Consider the following 6,000-nt stretch of genomic DNA (forward strand, 5'->3'; position numbering starts at 1 on the left):
TAACAAGTTAACTGAACCTATGGTCCACGTCTCTACATGGTTGTCTGATTCTTACATTGCATTTAAATATTCACACGACTGTTTGGATGTACTTCTGTAAGAAAACCATTGATTCTACCCAACGAGCCGTTTCCGGTCAATGGGGAGAAACTTGTGTCTAACTTCAATCATCTCGGCAGCGTTTTGGACTCCCAGCGTCATATTCAAGGAACAGGTGATGGTGGCGGTGGTTAACACGGTCATGTTTGGATTAAGCTTCAGGTTTACAAGACCTTCCCTTCCTCTGGAGGCCACCGAACTATGTAGGTATGCTATGATGTTCTCCCATCTGAGTTATAGCGTCACACGCTGGTCACTAGTAGGAGCTACCATTCAGAAACCAATTGAATCGCTCTACAAACACTTTTATATAACAAACCAAACAGTTAGCACCATTGTCACATCATTTACAAACATCATTGATTCAGTCTGGACAGCTTTAAGCCTTGTCCAATAACCATACAGATTCATGTGAACTGTCCCCTATAAATACATAAATACAGGTACACTGAGTCAAAACCAAAGCTTTCGTTTTTTATTTAACTACGCAAGTCGGTTAAGAAACAAATTATTAATACAATGACGGCCTAGGAACAGAGGGTTAACTGCCTTGTTCAGGGGAACAGTGGGTTAACTGCCTTGTTCAGGGGAACAGTGGGTTAACTGCCTTGTTCAGGGGAACAGTGGGTTAACTGCCTTGTTCAGGGGAACAGTGGGTTAACTGCCTTGTTCAGGGGAACAGTGGGTTAACTGCCTTGTTCAGGGGAACAGTGGGTTAACAGCCTTGTTCAGGGGAACAGTGGGTTAACTGCCTTGTTCAGGGGAACAGTGGGTTAACTGCCTTGTTCAGGGGAACAGTGGGTTAACAGCCTTGTTCAGGGGAACAGTGGGTTAACTGCCTTGTTCAGGGGAACAGTGGGTTAACTGCCTTGTTCAGGGGAACAGTGGGTTAACTGCCTTGTTCAGGGGAACAGTGGGTTAACTGCCTTGTTCAGGGGAACAGTGGGTTAACTGCCTTGTTCAGGGGAACAGTGGGTTAAGTGCCTTGTTCAGGGGAACAGTGGGTTAACTGCCTTGTTCAGGGGAACAGTGGGTTAACTGCCTTGTTCAGGGGAACAGTGGGTTAACTGCCTTGTTCAGGGGAACAGTGGGTTAACTGCCTTGTTCAGGGGAACAGTGGGTTAACAGCCTTGTTCAGGGGAACAGTGGGTTAACTGCCTTGTTCAGGGGAACAGTGGGTTAACTGCCTTGTTCAGGGGAACAGTGGGTTAACTGCCTTGTTCAGGGGAACAGTGGGTTAACTGCCTTGTTCAGGGGAACAGTGGGTTAAGTGCCTTGTTCAGGGGAACAGTGGGTTAACTGCCTTGTTCATGGGAACAGTGGGTTAACTGCCTTGTTCAGGGGAACAGTGGGTTAAGTGCCTTGTTCAGGGGAACAGTGGGTTAACTGCCTTGTTCAGGGGAACAGTGGGTTAACTGCCTTGTTCAGGGGAACAGTGGGTTAACTGCCTTGTTCAGGGGAACAGTGGGTTAACAGCCTTGTTCAGGGGAACAGTGGGTTAACTGCCTTGTTCAGGGGAACAGTGGGTTAACTGCCTTGTTCAGGGGAACAGTGGGTTAACTGCCTTGTTCAGGGGAACAGTGGGTTAACTGCCTTGTTCAGGGGAACAGTGGGTTAACTGCCTTGTTCAGGGGAACAGTGGGTTAACTGCCTTGTTCAGGGGAACAGTGGGTTAACTGCCTTGTTCAGGGGAACAGTGGGTTAACTGCCTTGTTCAGGGGAACAGTGGGTTAACTGCCTTGTTCAGGGGAACAGTGGGTTAACTGCCTTGTTCAGGGTCAGAGCAACACATTTTTACCTTGTCATTTGATTTGATCTAGCAACCTTCTGGTTACTGGCCTAATGCTATAACCACTAGGCTACCTGCCAACAATGTACAAATCTGTTGTTCTGCCCCTGAACAAGGCAGTTAACCCACTGTTCCTAGGCTGTCATTGTAAATAAGAATTTGGTCTTAACTGACTTGCCTAGTTAAATAAAGGTAAAAAAATTATAAAAAACACCTCCTCCGTGTTGTCCCATTAATAGCTCCTCCCACAAAAGCTCCTCCCACTATAACTCCTCCGTGTTGTCCCACTATAGCTCCTCCCACTATAGCCCCTCCATGTTGTCCCACTATAGCTCCTCCCACTATAGCTCCTCCCACAAAAGCTCCTCCCACTATAGCTCCTCCCACTATAGCTCCTCCGTCTTGTCCCACTATAGCTCCTCCCACAATAGCTCCTCCCACTAAAGCTCCTCCGTTTTGTCCTACTATAGCTCCTCCCACTATAGCTCATCCCACTATAGCTCCTCCGTCTTGTCCCACTATAGCTCCTCCCACAATAGCTCCTCCCACTAAAGCTCCTCCGTTTTGTCCTACTATAGCTCCTCCCACTATAGCTCATCCCACTATAGCTCCTCCGTCTTGTCCCACTATAGCTCCTCCCACAATAGCTCCTCCCACTAAAGCTCCTCCGTTTTGTCCTACTATAGCTCCTCCCACTACATTTTATAACCTTAACATCAAAACACGAACAAAGAGTTGATCTTCTGTCACTGATCTAACCATGGGGTGAGCTTCCTGTTTGAAGCTAGCTCTGCCACCCTCTATGACGTCACACCCTGATCTGTTTCACCTGTCTTGTGATTGTCTCCACCCCCTCCAGGTGTCGCTTATTATCCCCTGTGTTTCCTGTCTCTCTGTGCCAGTTGGTCTTGTATGTTTTTCAAGTCAACCCATATGTTAACCTGTATGTTTTCCCGTACTCCGGCTACTATTCTCTTTTTTGACCCTTGCCTGTTTTCTGGACTCCGTACCTGCCAGCCCTGACCTCGAGCATGCCTGCCCATTCTGCCTGCCTGCCCATTCTGCCTGCCCTGCCCTCGAGCCTGCCTGACCATTCTGCCTGCCCTGACCTCGAGCCTGCCTGCCCATTCTGCCTGCCTGACCATTCTGCCTGCCCTGCCCTCGAGCCTGCCTGACCATTCTGCCTGCCCTGCCCTCGAGCCTGCCTGACCATTCTGCCTGCCCTGCCCTCGAGCCTGCCTGCCCATTCTGCCTGCCTGACCATTCTGCCTGCCCTGCCCTCGAGCCTGCCTGACCATTCTGCCTGCCCTGCCCTCGAGCCTGCCTGACCATTCTGCCTGCCTGACCATTCTGCCTGCCCTGCCCTCGAGCCTGCCTTCCCATTCTGCCTGCCTGACCATTCTGCCTGCCCTGCCCTCGAGCCTGCCTGACCATTCTGCCTGCCCTGCCCTCGAGCCTGCCTGACCATTCTGCCTGCCTGACCATTCTGCCTGCCCTGCCCTCGAGCCTGCCTGCCCATTCTGCCTGCCTGACCATTCTGCCTGCCCTGACCTCGAGCCTGCCTGACCATTCTGCCTGCCCTGACCTTCGAGCCTGCCTGACCATTCTGCCTGCCCTGCCTTCGAGCCTGCCTGCCCATTCTGCCTGCCCATTCTGCCTGCCCTGCCCACGAGCCTGCCTGCTCATTCTGCCTGCCCTGCCCTCGAGCCTGCCTGCCCTGACCTCGAGTCTGCCTGACCATTCTGCCTGCCCTGACCTCGAGCCTGCCTGCCCTGCCCTCGAGCCTGCCTACCCATTCTGCCTGCCCTGACCTCGAGCCTGCCTGCCCTGACCTCAAGCCTGCCTGCCCATTCTGTCTGCCCTGACCTCGAGCCTGCCTGCCCGTTCTGCCTGCCCTGACCTCGAGCCTGCCTGCGCTGACCTCGAGCCTGCCTGCCCATTCTGCCTGCCCTGACCTCGAGCCTGCCTGACCATTCTGCCTGCCCTGACCTCGAGCCTGCCTGCCCTGACCTCGAGCCTGCCTGCCAATTCTGCCTGCCCTGACCTCGAGCCTGCCTGCCCATTCTGCCTGCCTTCCCATTCTGCCTGCCCTGACCTCGAGCCTGCCTGCCCATTCTGCCTGCCTGACCATTCTGCCTGCCTGACCTCAAGCCTACCTACCCATTCTGCCTGCCTGCCCATTCTTCCTCCCCATTCTGCCTGCCTGACCATTCTGCCTGCCTGACCATTCTGCCTGTCACTCTGTACCTCCTGGACTCTGAACTGATTTGGACCTTTTGCCTGTCCCTTTTGGATTGTTTAATAAATATCAACACTGAAAACCATCTGCCTCCCGTGTCTGGGTCTGCCTCCTGTGTCTGGGTCTGGGTCTGCCTCCCGTGTCTGGGTCTGGGTCTGTGTCTGGGTCTGCCTCCCGTGTCTGGGTCTGCCTCCCATGTCTGGGTCTGCCTCCCATGTCTGGGTCTGTGTCTGGGTCTGCCTCCCGTGTCTTGGTCTGCCTCCCATGTCTGGGTCTGTGTCTGGGTCTGCGTCTGCCTCCCGTGTCTGGGTCTGGGTCTGCCTCCCGTGTCTGGGTCTGTGTCTGCCTCCCGTGTCTGGGTCTGTGTCTGCCTCCCGTGTCTGGGTCTGGGTCTGTGTCTGGGTCTGGGTCTGCCTCCCGGGTCTGGGTCTGGGTCTGGGACTGGGACTGGATCTGGGTCTGGGACTGGGTCTGCGTCTGGGTCTGGGTCTGCCTCCCGTGTCTGGGTCTGTGTCTGGGTCTGGGTCTGCCTCCCGGGTCTGGGTCTGGCTCCCGGGTCTGGGTCCGGGTCTCTGTCTGTGTCTGTGTCTCGGTCTGGGTCTGCCTCCCGGGTCTGGGTCTGGCTCCCGGGTCTGGGTCCGGGTCTGTGTCTGGGTCTCGCCTTGTGCCCTTATGATGTCACACCAATCAAGTAATGTGATTTTGATCATGTGGTTTCACTGTAATGGTTTAGTAACAATATCTTAGATTTTCTCTTGTCAAACCAATAAATAAACGCGTCAGGATTAAGATGTCCCGTTCTTTCCTGAATTCACCCTGAACTCGTGACAGGCTGTGACTTTCAGACCTATTGGGACTGTCACAGTCACATACCAGCAAAAAAAGTTATATTTGCCTTTCTTGTGTCTTTCACACATCTGTGGGCCAAGGATCAGCATGCGCAAGACACCTCTTCCTCCTCCTTCTTCTTCTGTGGATTTTATATGGCGTTTGGCAACCAACTTTGAGGTGCATTACTGCCACCTACTGGACTGGAGTGTGGACCAGAGACAGTGAAGGTCTAAATCCTACCCAATAATCTGGTCTCCCTTTGGTCTCCCTAAGGAAACTAAATACAGAATTAAATACTACTTCCCTGAAGATTTCCCCAGAAGTTCACTTAATCCTGGCTCTTCAAGCCCATCAATCCTCAAATCTAATAACGTGCTCCCTTTCTCTCACATATTTCTGGCACTGAAATAGAACGTGTTCCACTGTCTCCATCTCCTACTGACACTGATCACACCTCCCAGTCTCAGCCTTGTGTGTCCCAGTCTCAGCCTTGTGTTTCCCAGTCTCAGCCTTGTGTTTCCCAGTCTCAGCCTTGTGTGTCCCAGTCTCAGCCTTGTGTGTCCCAGTCTCAGCCTTGTGTGTTCCAGTCTCAGCCTTGTGTGTTCCAGTCTCAACCTTGTGACTACACTTTCTTCCCTTCTCTCTCCCTGCCCACCACCCGTTCCTGGATCTTATACAGGGGTCTTCCCTTCTCTCTCCCTGTTCCTGAATCTTATACAGGGGTCTTCCCTTCTCTCTCCCTGTTCCTGGATCTTATACAGGGGTCTTCCCTTCTCTCTCCCTGTTCCTAGATCTTATACAGGGTCTTCCCTTCTCTCTCCCTGTTCCTGGATCTTATACAGGGGTCTTCCCTTCTCTCTCCCTGTTCCTGGATCTTATACAGGGGTCTTCCCTTCTCTCTCCCTGTTCCTGGATCTTATACAGGGGTCTTCCCTTCTCTCCCTGTTCCTGGATCTTATACAGGGGTCTTCCTTTCTCTCTCCCTGTTCCTGGATCTTATACAGGGGTCTTCCATTCTCTCTCCCTGTTCCTGGATCTTATA

The sequence above is a fragment of the Oncorhynchus mykiss genome, unplaced genomic scaffold, assembly GCF_013265735.2.
Source record: "Oncorhynchus mykiss isolate Arlee unplaced genomic scaffold, USDA_OmykA_1.1 un_scaffold_85, whole genome shotgun sequence".
NCBI lineage: Eukaryota > Metazoa > Chordata > Actinopteri > Salmoniformes > Salmonidae > Oncorhynchus > Oncorhynchus mykiss.